The sequence below is a fragment of the Macrobrachium nipponense genome, chromosome 46 (assembly GCF_015104395.2).
Source record: "Macrobrachium nipponense isolate FS-2020 chromosome 46, ASM1510439v2, whole genome shotgun sequence".
NCBI lineage: Eukaryota > Metazoa > Arthropoda > Malacostraca > Decapoda > Palaemonidae > Macrobrachium > Macrobrachium nipponense.
The window spans coordinates 7,861,557-7,875,070 of record NC_061106.1 but is presented as its reverse complement, the minus strand read 5'-3'; the positions used below and the strand labels follow the sequence as shown (position 1 = coordinate 7,875,070).

The 13,514-nt window shown below is 37.0% G+C and overlaps 1 long non-coding RNA gene across 1 annotated transcript; it reads left to right on the top strand.

Moving 5' to 3' along the window:
• Positions 1–1,293: 1,293 nt before the first annotated feature.
• On the top strand, positions 1,294–3,406 carry LOC135214555 (uncharacterized). Its single transcript, XR_010314399.1, has 2 exons — positions 1,294–1,686; positions 2,161–3,406. It is a non-coding gene; the product is annotated as an uncharacterized LOC135214555 (long non-coding RNA).
• The last annotated feature ends 10,108 nt before the right edge of the window (positions 3,407–13,514 follow it).

Here is a 13,514-nt window from a genome sequence, read left to right as displayed (position 1 = left end):
GTGCAAAACGATGAACTACAACTAATTTGACCAAATTGCAACTTATGATCAGCAGTTCCTTCAGCACGGATAGAATATCAACAAACAGTTACAACCTAAGGAGAGCTAATCTTCGGGATCACTACATTAACCCAATGAAGAAGATTCATCAATCGGCCAAAGGAGAAAGGTAGTTTCGGAGTTTTTTATCCGATTAATTTCAAGGAAGTCAATCTTTAAACAATCAATAGGAATGACTAGAGTAGCTACGATGATTCAGAGGAAAATCGTCAAGAACAGACAAAACAAATAGGTTTAAAGAAGCATTTCACTGCTTTCTTCTTCTACAAGTTACCAACGTGTTTTGCTTGATGATAACTATTCAGTGAATGAAAAACGAATTCTATCTATGAAAAATTATGCTCATGAATGTTAACCAGTACCTATCTTTTCAATGAAAAGGGGATATACACCACTTTTAATTAATTCCAAATGATAAAAAAGTCATCAATGACTGGAGAACAGCTCAATGTACTATCGTGCAAAAAGTCCGTTCCCTCAGCCACCCAAAGAGTTTCGAATTCGCTGACTATGAAACACCGAAGCAGTTGAACAAGCAACTAGTAGACGACCCACCAGATGTCGCACCGTAAGGACATACGGGAACAAGAAAGAGAAGTGGGAAGAAGGCATTTTTCTTGAGCATACAATAAAGTCTCCTTATTCTAATATCGTTAAGAAAGTGATTGTAAAGATTGTGTTGTTGACGATAGGGTTTGAGTGTTAACTGTGCAGTTAAGGAAATATGCGAAATAAATATGAGAATAAAAATGCTTAGGAAGTCTATCATAGCTTGTTTACCTTCTCCCACTTCCTCAACAAGGCAACTGGATCTGTTTTCCTCAATTTAACTCGATGATGGACAGAGGAAAACCAGTTGGTGTCTGAGAGGAGAGAGAGAGAGAGAGAGAGATTTGTTTGATATACGTTTTCAGGTTTATAAGGAAGGGGCTGCAGTCGAAGATACCAGATCAAAATAATATTTCTTTCGATCCCAACAGAAGATTCACTCAGAAATTATTTTGGAATCGATTCCTAGAAATCAAGATGATAAGAAATTTTTTTTTTTATGATTAACATTACCAGACCATAATGGAAATCCACAGAATAATTCTTATCGTGTGATTTAGATTTTTGTTGAAACCATTTTTCTTATACATCGGTATTCTTCAAGCAAAATCTGTTTTGGGCCAAGCGAGGTTATTTTTGGAACGACTCAAATGAAGACTCTTAGTTTCCTTTACGCGAGTTTTGTGTCGACCGACTATTGAATTTATGCGGTTCCAGGGTCCTTTGAGCAGCGCACTTGTCTGGTGACGTCATCGAAAGCTGATTTTCGGTCAGGTAAAGTCTTCCTTCATTTCTACAGTTGGCTGGTAGACGTATCAGTACGATTAGTAGTTCGGCGGTTATCATTTCAATTCATTTACTCCAACTTTAATGGATTTCGAGTTAAAATTGTAGTTGAGTACCTTTTTAAGGTTTTGTGCTTTTTCTGTTTTATTTAACGTCAACTTCGCTTTTTTTTTCAAGGCGACTGTACATTTTTGAGAATTGTTTGAATCTGTTCTTTGGACCATGACTATATATTTTAATGTGCTTTTGCAAACGAAGCTCTGCTTAAATGTCGGAACCTAAGTTTCTTGGGTAAGTTTGCAGGATTTATCCTGTATTTTTAACACTATATTTTTCACTCTTGAAGTTCGACGCCATGGATTGGTTTTCAGTGACTGTCTTTTTAATGCTTACTTGTGCAATTTGCTTAAAAATTTTGCCTTTACCTGTCCGTAGATCTCTTGATACATTGTGATAAAAATCTAGAATTAATTTTCTTTTAGTATATTTTTTCTAACGTGTTGTAATGTGGTTTATTACAGTAAGAAAAATCCAGTAAAACTAAGTTTTCCCATTGTTGTGTATCTAGTTCATCACAACCAGTTTTAGCAAGGTTTTAAAGTTTTTTTTGAATTAAATGGATGTTTAATTATAAAAGTCTTTATCCTTAAAAGGACAATAGCAAAAAATTTTGAGTTACTATGTGAACTTGAAGAAAATTTACTTCAAACAATTTTGTCAAAGCTACTTAAATGGCATTAGATATTGTTTGAATTTATATTTCAGGGAATGATGCTACAATGAATACTCAAGACTGGTTGAAAAAAGGAAAAATTGCTGCCATCCCGAAGTTCTTCAGACCTTCAATATCCCACTTTTACCTTTTCCTCCACCCCATCGGGGGCGGTGCCCCTGATCGGATGGAGGCGCTCCTAAGGGCTTGCATAGTAGGCGTGTTGGCCGACTGTGCGAGTCCTTGGAGTTTTTTTGTTTTTTCAGTTGTAGTTGACTGAGTTTAAACTTACTATTACTAGTAATTTCTTAAACTGATAATCTAGCGATTTCAGTAGATCAACGTCGCACCTAATGTTTTGTACTTATGCAATGGTTTGTATAAACCTGATGGTTTATATAAAACTGGTCTATTGAGTTCCTGTCTTAACAGTTAACTTGCATTAATAAGCCATATGTAAAGTTTTTTATGGCTATTGAATTAGCTTAATCCACTGTGGTTTTAGTTACTTCTCGCCCTAATACTATGATTTCGAAAGCTAATTTTTGTCATATTTTAGTTTGGTCGGTTTTTGTAACTAAGTTTTCAGTTTAGGTCAGTTTGATCTTTATATGAAAACCAGAATTATTACTTCTGGATTAGTTTCTGGTTTTAACGCTCCCATTTCATTTTTAGTTTTGGATTATGAAATCTATTAGTCTTAAAATCAATGGTTATGACTTTTTAGATATTTGGTAATTAGTATTTTGAAGGTTTGATGTTTGATCTGTCTTGTAATTCGAAAATATTTTGCATGAAAGAAAACGTACATAGTGAGCAACAATATACGTTAGATTTTAATTTTTCTTCTTTGTATTAAGGTTTGCTTTTAATTTAGTTTTATCCAAAGTTTTTCCTGTTGCTTTTCATGACTTCCAGGTGACCTTGCTCTGAAGAGCTTAGAATGGCGGACTAAAGGATTTGGAGTAATTGTGTGTTTAGTTCGTGGGATACTCCTTTTTCCATCTGTTACAAAAGCGAGCCTTAACTAATTTTAGTTTTAAGTGTGATAAAACTGGTTTTGAGAATAAATCATTCTGTAACCGTAGATTCAAGATTAAGATTCCAGTGTGTGTGCACCATCCTGTAATTACCAATGTCTGTAACCACAAAATTTACCCTGATTGTCAGAAAAAAAGTACATGAGCTGTTAATGTTTTTAATTTTGAGATTCAAGGGTGAGAGATTTTGAGATTGGTCTTATTAGTTCTAATTTGGATTAAGCTGCGTTTACTTTTCTAAGTTCGCTTGGTTGTGGCTTGTACCGATATTGTACGGTGCCAATTTTCGTGTAATGGTACTCTTATTAGCTTCATGGAGTCTATTGAAACTTTTCTCATTTTTTGAAATTGTGCTTTGTGTCCAACAGATATTTTGAATATATCTTGGTTCGTCTATTCATGGTTAAAACCTGTTTCATTGCTAAAAAATGAAGATATGGCATATTTTTTCTCCGACGTTGCCAGCTCTTGAGTTTAAAGGTCTTATGATTGGTAAGAGAATTTGAGTCATGGCCAGTATCCTGGCAAATGATTGGTAATGAGGGCAGGCCATGTCAGTACTGTGACAGAGGCAATCCACCCCCTCGAGCACTACCCACTAGACTGCCCAGAGACACACTCAGGTCGAACCTTACCGAAAATGAGTTGACATCGACACAGATCACCTGACACATCCTAATTAACATAGGGACACATGAAGCAGTCTCACCCACCTCCCAGGTAAAAAGAGGAATTACACGGCAAATCTACATGGACACATGGGAATCTCCTGTTGTCTTACCAACCTCCCAGAGAAAATTATTCTGTGGTTAAAACCACAAAATCTGCACAATGCACATCCCCTCTACTTCAGTTTGCAATGGGAGCCATTCACATCTTTGGGAACATAAGTTTGAGTAGGCGTGTACATGATTGTGTATATACTATTATACTTTCTTAATGTTGGTTTGATATATATTGCCATATATTCAGATGATGCACATGTATATATATATGGTGCCTGAAATGTTATAGGTAACTCCCATCCATTTTTTTTTTCTTTTTTTGACTTTTTTCCATCCCCCTTTCCATCAAACTAAAACTCTCCTTTTCCTACTCAACACTCTCCAATTAGGCTGAGTCTCACTGCTATACACTCTCTCCTTCTGAAGGTTCAAAGGGGTTGCAATCCTGCCTGTCAACCTATTTCCTTCCTACAACTAACCGCCAAAAGCACTGTTTTTGTATCTTTACAGATAATCCAGTTACGGGTGCTGCTCCTAGGAGCAAGCGGCCCAGTGCCAGCACAAGGCTGGCTTAATCTTCAACAACAGTATCATTAAAGGATGTTCGCTCGCGATCAGCCACTGTGAGAAGTATGGACCAGACCAGCCCAACTGACACTCGGAAACGGCTTCACCTACCACCCGAGGCCAATGTCCTGAAATATTTTATTTCAGAAAAACGAGGAGGTACTGTAACTGATGTTTTAAAGGCTATCCAAAGAACATTTGAAACAACAAGTGTCAGAAATGACTAATCGCAGACTTAGCAAGGAAGCAAGAGAGGCGGAAAATAGTGTTTTTTCCAAAAAAAAAAAAAATGGGAGCCCTGTGACTGACTTGGATGATTTTGACAAAAATGTTCTGCGGAGAATAATTCTTGATTTCTACGAAAAGTGTTAAGAAAAATCGGGTTTCGCTATGCAAAAGTGAACGGTCGACCGTTCTTAATAGAGAGATGTTCTGTCTCAACGGACAATTTTTTTACAAAAAATAAGAGATGCAAAAAATAAAGAACGTCCAATTATATATTTAAACCGAAACCTACCTGTGGGTGAAGCAAAACTACAGTGTCGTAGATGCTGTACAGGTACCAGTTCCTCAAAGCAACAGGCCTTTAAACAACCTGGGAAAGGGGGCTGTTTTATAGTTTTACATGCAGGCTCCAAAGACAGTTTTGTTCAGAATGCGCAATTGACATTCCTTGCTAAAAACAATGGCGATTATCATAATCAGTTGAACGGCCTGTGTTCGAAAAGTGGTTCCGCACAACTTATTCCCAACATTCCCGCATCGTCTGATATAGTTGAGGATAATGCCCCCTACCACTCCGTAAAAATAGACAATCCGCCAACAACTTCATCTAAATAAGCTACTATCGCAGAATGGCTCGTCAGATAAAGAGTTTACTGTTACAAATGGTGAGAATGCGCACACGGAATATAGAAAACAAGTGACTGATAAAATTGCCGCAGAGTATAGTCATAAAGTAATCCGTGTTCCACCTTATTACTGTCAATACAATCAGATTGAACTTATATGGGACCAAGTTAAGAGCTATATTGCGAGAAGAAATAATTTCATTATGATAGATTTGAAAAAACTAGTGGAGGAATCACTTGATACGATAACTGTAGAAAACTGGAGTAAAGCAGTTAAACATGCTGAGGCTCTGCAACATGAAGACGCACAGAAGGATTTTGCAATGGATAAATTCATACTCATTTGTTATTGATCTCGAATCCTCTATCGACGACGAAGACGACAACGACGACGACTCTTCATAATAGCAATGTTTTTATGGCCATGAAGAGTGTGAGTGTGTGTGTGTGTGTGTGTGTGTGTGTGTTATACGCATGGGTTTAATATAATTTTCTTTATACTTGAATGAATAAAATTTAATTGACGCTGTATTAACATAGTTATGGATGAATTCTGTGTGGGTGTGTGTTATTAAAAGTATGGTCTTCATAGTTTATAAGGAAGAGCTTTGAAGAAGGTTAATGATTTCTGTACCTATTGATGAAAAATAAACATAATTGTTAATTTTTGTTTGTTTCTCTTAAATTGCGTTTAAATAATCTTATACTGCAGTATTTCTTTAACCATTAATAAGGAGACGGATGAAAGAAAAATTCTGTATATTTGGAAAGACTTTATTTTCGCAAGGTCGCTAATGACCCCACGTACCATACTTGTACCCTCTGGGACCCATTAAATGAGCCCATTGACCACAGAATACCATAAATCCTATTGACCTCTCCATTGGCTTTGTTTTAGATTTTCACAAATAATAAAAATCCCTAAGATCTTAACAGATCAATTTACTTATGCATTTATGTCCCTAGGACAACCGGAGCCGACAGGCCATTCAGCGCATCTATAATTAAAGAAAGAGAATGAAGGAGTAAATAGAATCGGGAATGAAAAAAAAACTGGTAAGAAGCAAAACCTTTCCCTCTATTCCCAAGGTCAAAAGCGAATCTTCCTAAGGATTATCTCCGCGGGAAGCATTTAAAGAGCATTAACCGTAGAATTTTACCCGTAGATATAACTGCATTTTCTACCTGGCCCCACCAGAGCGATCTTAGAAAGTAAACGCACTATAGTACTGTACATAATTGTTTATCGAATATAAAGGAAATTTAATGTGACTGTATTTTGAAAATCATCCTGTAGCGTTCAGTGTTCTGATGTCTGAGAGGTTAAAAGTCTAGTTTTATACAGTTCTCCCACCTGCTAGGTTCAAAATATTTGGTATGGCTTAAGTACAGCAGTTGGGCGTTTCTGTGAAACTGAAAGATCCTAGATATGCTGTGGTTAAAAAGATAAATAAAAAAATGGGATTGGTAACCTGGGTATTCCTTAGTACATTACAGTATTAACATAAGAATTAATTGGAATTTCAATTGAAAGGCTGCCATGCAGTAAGTAGTGTGGTTAGAATGGGGAAACTGAGTTGATGATATTTGGTTTGGTGATAAGTGACCCGAGATTAGATGAATAAATTATAATTCAGTTAGTGTTAAATTGTAATTTTGGATGAATGTGAAAGAGTAAGGTTGGTTTTCTTTTAGGCATAAACTAATGCATTCAAAGTTTAACGCTATTTTAAATTGCCTAGTCACATCCAGGACTGCAGCAATTAACGGGCATGTAAACTCAACACTGATTGTTGAGGAAAAGACAGTGAAACACCGTTCTCAGGATATTTAGGAAAGACCTGCTGTTTCCAAGCAGGTGATAGTGGCAGGAAATCCCAAGGGAATTATCGATTTACGAATTTTTTTTAACAGATGGGATGAGGTATTACCATAAACTAGCGGTGAAGATGGCATACCCCCTTTGTGTTCACGTTTAAAAAGATCTAAGTAAATTTGCCTGAAAAAAATGTTAGATGCTTAATGCGCTACTGTGCATGGAGTTATATGTCCGTTTAAATGAAACTTTACTTTATATTGTAAACTTTGAAAATTTAATATTGTGTAATATCCTCCACGCAATATAGATGATCCAAACAGGTCACGGGAGTTCAGAGGGTAGTATTTTATCAAGAATTATGCTAGAAGATAAGTTTCCGGCCTGGAATATGTTTGTTGGCATTATTAGGTTAATAATGCCGTCTAGGCTGCACATCGGTCCCGCACTGGGTTGTCGAAAAGGACATGAGTTAGCAATATATAATTGCTGTGCATTTCAGGGCCGTGTCTAATTGATTTTCGTCGATAAAATCTTACCAAAGCATCGGGTATGGATCGTATTTGGGATACAGCTTATTTGAAGCCACAAAATAATTGGCAAAAAAAAATGCAGTGATGTCCAGTGTTGATAATTAAGGCACTTGGCGTAAATCAAAGAGATTTAAAGGGAAACTTGCCTAAATCTATCAGGCTCGTAGATAGAGGCTAATAAAACGTCATTGCTGAAGGCCTTCCCACTCATTGAAACTGTAGTATGACGTACTTGACTAGACGCCAGCCCATATACTTTATGAATGAAGACTCGGATGCTGGTAGTAGTGGTAATATTAGTGTATGTAATTCTTATCTTGTTTCACACACTCAAACACCTAAGTAGTGTACAATAAGGGAATGGTATCAAATGAGAAAATTAATGGTATAGTACAGTTCCATGGCGTATTTCACGTTTCCTTTAACTTGAAATATGCACAAAGTCGTACATACACTAACACACTGTGAAAACCATTGTTACCCTGGAGTTTCAAGGATACGTAAAGTATCGTTCAGATGCCCACGAAATTTACTAAACGGTCATAGGGCCTGTGTGGATAAAGACCAGTATTTGGCAAATGAATAAAAATGCATTTTATAACATACTTTTTCCTATGAACACGGCCATGTAGTATTGATAATGAAATTATTAATCAGAATAATGATAATCACAATATTCATCACACATTCTCATTCTAATTATTAATATAATCATCATTATTGGTATTATTCAAACTTCGACATCAAGAAGAGGATGATAGACTATGTATAACTATGAAACCCCAAAGCAGTTGAACAAGTAACTCTATATCTAATATCATTAAGAAAGTGATCATCAAGTTTTGGTTTTGACGATACTGGGTTTCAGAGTAAAATGTGCTACCAAGGTAGTATACCTCTTACCACAGGTATGGGGTAGCGTCATCCTCAAGCCTTTGGTATAGACTGTTATGTTAATTTAAAAAGGGTCAACACCATAATATTGTTTGTGGATTAATAGTTTTCATGACCATGGAATTCTACATTAGCAATAATCACAATTGGACAGGTAGACGGTTGCTGTAACCTCACATCACCAACAAAACCCTCAAATAATACATACTGAAAAATCATTCGCTAGTTACTTCTATTAGATTACCGCTTACCCAGAAACTCTCTCTCCTATCAATTTTTTGTCTTTGCCTCTGTGCTATGATTAATATTTTTCCTCTACTTCTTCCTTTCCATCTTTTTACTGAATATGAATTTGTTACACTGGCGGAAGTATCTGAATCTTTTTTTTTTTTTGTATTATTTAAAAAAGAAATTACATATAGCCATAATTTGCAAGTGTCTAAAACCTGTCATTGGGTTATCTTCACCCATAACACCACCTCCACTATGGATGTTGGCCCAGTCACGCAATATGACTAAATATTACAGATCTATGAATGCTTAAATATAGAGGATGCACCAGCAGCGGTTTGTGGTTGCTACATCAATAACGTAAGGAAACTGAAAATTTTGCTAATCTGCTGCTGTAAATGGCAGTAATTTTTATTTTTAAAGAGGCAGCTCACAGGTTATAGAACACCACCGTTGCTGAAATGTTTTGTATCGATCTTGTGGACAGTCATGTCTGTTGATATGATACGATAACCTATAGGAAATATTAATTCATGAATACCTTAACTGCACATTTTACACTCAAACCCAGTACTATCGTCAACAACAAAAACTTCCCGATCTCTTTCTTAACGATATTAGAATATGGAGAATTTCCCCTTACTCAAGAAAAATACCTGTTTCCCACTCCTTCCATTCCATTATGCCCTTACTGTGCGACATCTGTTGGGTTCCATTAGTTATTTGTTCAACTGCTTCGGTGTTTCATAATCAGCGAATTCGTGTTCACTCTCTGGATGGCTAAGGGAACGGACTCTTGTGCATGATAGTACTGTATTGCAAATAACGAGATACACTGCTTTTCACAAATACATGGAATAAAACATCTTTTAATGGCAAAACTAATCATTTTTAGTTTTCTATAAAAGAAAGTTACTGTCCATCTATCAGCACTTTATTCTGTCCAACCTTAGATCTAAAAACTATAGAGGCTAGAGGCCTGCAAATTGGTAATTTGATCATCCACCCTCCAGTCATCAAACATACCAAATTGCAACCCACTAGCTGCAGCAGTTTTTATTTTACTCAAGGGTAAAATTAGATATGGAACATACATCTGGCAGCGCTTTCCGCGTGCGGAGGACGCACCCTTAACGCATCTGGGAAGCAACTGAAGTGCTGCCGGTCACGGTCAGACCGGCCGTCCGGCTTTATACAGCATTATACGTTGTATGGAAAATTCGATTGCGCAGAAGAAACTTCGGCGCAGTTTTTACTTGCTTTTTCTTCCAAACAATAATTATCCACAAATAAGGTTTCCTCAGCAATTACTGAACTTTATTCATTATCGACAACAAAATTTCTTTGGGATGGCAAGAGACAGCTTGAATGAAAACATTTTGCATTGTCATAAAGCTACAAGGTTAGTACACAGAAGTTAACGTAACTAATTACCTTATAATGTTCATTTCAAATTAAGAAAACGTTAAACTACCCTTTTTTTATATCATTGTTAATACACAGCTTAACAACGTTTATCTTAACAGACTAAATACATTCAAAGTTTCGATAGTAATAGGCGATCAAGTTGACTGGCCTTAATTTCTCACTTTCAATTTTTAGCAACGCTAATCCACGTAAACCACGATGAATTTTCAAACTAATACGAAGATGCATCAAATTCTACAGAGACTTTGTATTTGACTTAGATACACATCATTTACAGGGGTACTGCCTTCAATGCACCACATGGGTTACATCTGCGGAAGTCAAACACCAAATATGAAGAGTGAAAGGCAAAAACAATCTCACCCTGCATTATCACTGAAGCGAAGGAGAGAGAGAGAGAGAGAGAGAGAGAGAGAGAGAGAGAGAGAGAGAGAGGTGGGTGGGAAGTGGAAACATGCCTGATGCTTCAAGAATATATTCTACGAACAATTTAGGCAAATTCCTGCAAGGAATAATCGTAATGTAAAGGACGAATTATTTATTAACATGAATGACGAACGACAAACATGAGAAAATAACTGACTTCTTATCGAATACCAAAAGCGATAAAACCACATCTATGATAAAATGAGGCAAAGACTTTTTAATTCAAACGGTATAAATTTACAGGTTACTCGGTTTTCAAGAATGATCATTTCAAAGGCAAGAGTCAGACAATAAAATAAAAAGTTCTACAAGTGCTATCATACCGAAGTGTAAATAGTGAAGAGAGAGAATGCGTTTGTTTAGGCACATTCTTATTACAAGAAATAAAGAAAGCCAAAATCGTTCTCACGGTTAGGTTTATCACATAGAGATTAAGCCCGCTGCTCTACTTTGCTTCTCGACCCCTTCTCAAGGGCTGTGGCATGCGTGTCTCAGCTTCGTCAGTAGTAGAAGCTGTTAATGAATGGCGTGAACCTTCCCTGTTAATAAGGTCTCGATGACGTTTCACGAAGACCGACCTTGAAAGAATCACATGTCAAGGATCCTGCCATGAGAGCTTTTTTCGTAGAAGTTAATTGTTCCATTGCCCGTGCTCTTTCAATGAGTTCCAACATGCAGCTCGAATGAGCTTAGGGCTGAAGCAGGTCTGCATTTTTTTTTATACATCCATGACGTCCTCTGGTCCTAAAGCGAATCAAAAGAATAACTGGGTAGATGCTTAACCGTAGAGAGGGTAGATGCATTTCGCCGTCTGACACTGTAGTGGTGAGCAAAGAGAGGTTTCAGAAATTCATCCACTAAGGGAATGGAGGCATGGAAGTCGGGAACTCACGGTTCCCTGTCCAAATTCCTGAGGGCGTTGTCATGGATGGCAACTGATAACAGATCGTCGAGAGCAACATTTATTTTCAAATCAAGAATGAATTTCTTACCAGCAAATATTTTCCTACCAAATAAGGAAAAAAATCTTTAGTGTCAACCACTTTGTACACAGTAAAATTCTGTGCCATTTGGAAATCACCAAATGGGTGATACTTATCTAATTTATCTTCAAAATATCTAAGGTTGGAAAGTAGTCATAGCTATATCAATTGCAATAGGTAAGAAATTTCTCTCGATTGAGAACTTAGTGATAAAATAAGTTCCATGAGTTTCTTGGAATTTCGAGGGTGATATCAATTTTGACGTTTTCATGGCATATATCCAACGACATGCAGCACCGAGGACCAAGAATTTTAATGGACTGGGACGTATTGAGAGTCCCTGTAATATCCTGATGTCAGAATGCAACAATAAATCAGCAACAGGCCTACCTGGATCGGTAAGGGGATGCAAAAGTCCTTGATTTTCACAGTTTTCTCAAGGAAAGGAAACCACTCTCATTATTTCTAAAGGTTCTGATTTCTTGAATCTGGCCAATCATTTTCCGTTGTCAATGTCAGCTGTCAGACAGATGACAAGGGAGGCTCCAAATGAACAGCATGCAGCACTGATAATGAAAAGGATGACGTGACATAATTCATGGATTTTAAACATGACCAATTAAGTATTTGGCACCAGCATTGCTATGCAATAAAGCGATGCCATCATGTTGTTCACATTGATCAACAAATCTACTGCGGTATTTGGAATTATTACAGTAAATCTATCAAGAGTATCAGACCATTTGTGCCATTTGGAGTGTGAACAGAAACTTCTGCATGCTCTTTTCTTCTTGCCCCTCCGTTCCACAGTGGTCATTTCACTTAAAGATGCAAAATACAAAATCATCCTTTATAATCTGACAGAGGTTTGAAGACAACAAGCTGATTTTTTTACATCAAAGTAGCGACTGTAAGCACTTGTATAAACTTATATATTTTATGGGTACAATACAATCTTTGGTTCATACCTACCAGTAATACAATGTAAGGTGTCTTAGGTTTCACCACACAAGGTTATTCTTGAAATGTGACCGTCTACCCGCTCCCCTTATGTCACTCTGCAACTGATTCCAGTATGATGGCCCAACAATCCTTGTTGTAATTTGCTCGAGGAATGTGTAGGCCGTTACTTTGTTTAGCCACATTAACTTGCTGAACATCACATACTCATGGTTTGTACGGTGTTTTTACGTTGCATGGAACCAGTGGTTATTCAGCAACGGGACCAACGGCTTTGCGTGACTTCCGAACCACGTCGAGATTGAACTTCTATCACCAGAATTACACATCTCTCACACCTTAATGGAATGCCTGAGAATCGAACTCACGGTCACCGAGGTGGAACGTCAACACCATACCAAACACGCCACTGAGGCGCGATCACACATGCTCATGGGAGCTGAAATACAACGTTGATTACTTTGAAAACTAGTACTCAGACTGTAGCTTTTTCACGTAAAAGAGAAACATGGGCATATTTTTGTGTGTTGCCTGTTGTTACTCTTACTGCCAAGTTTCGTCATTTATGAAGATGCTGAATTTTGGTTTTTGAGGTCTTACCCTATATGGTAATTTATGGTAATTAATAATGCTTAGAACTAGAGGCTGAATTTATATTATCCTAGTATCAGAATCAGTGCCATATTGAATGTGATTTATGTAAGGTACAGCTCCAGTAACCTTTTCATCTATGTCGTCTATATGTCATTATGTCAAATGATTAGCCATATATATTCCCAAGTTTTTTACATACACACTAGGAATTAAGCTAATATTATTGACTTTTATTATTGTATCTGAAGGAATGCGAGATAGTGATAGTGTCTGGTTCCTGTAAAGATGCGCGGACTCTTATTGTCATTATCTGAAGGCTGTGTTCTTTGAGAATAAACCTGTGTCACGCAGCGCATCTT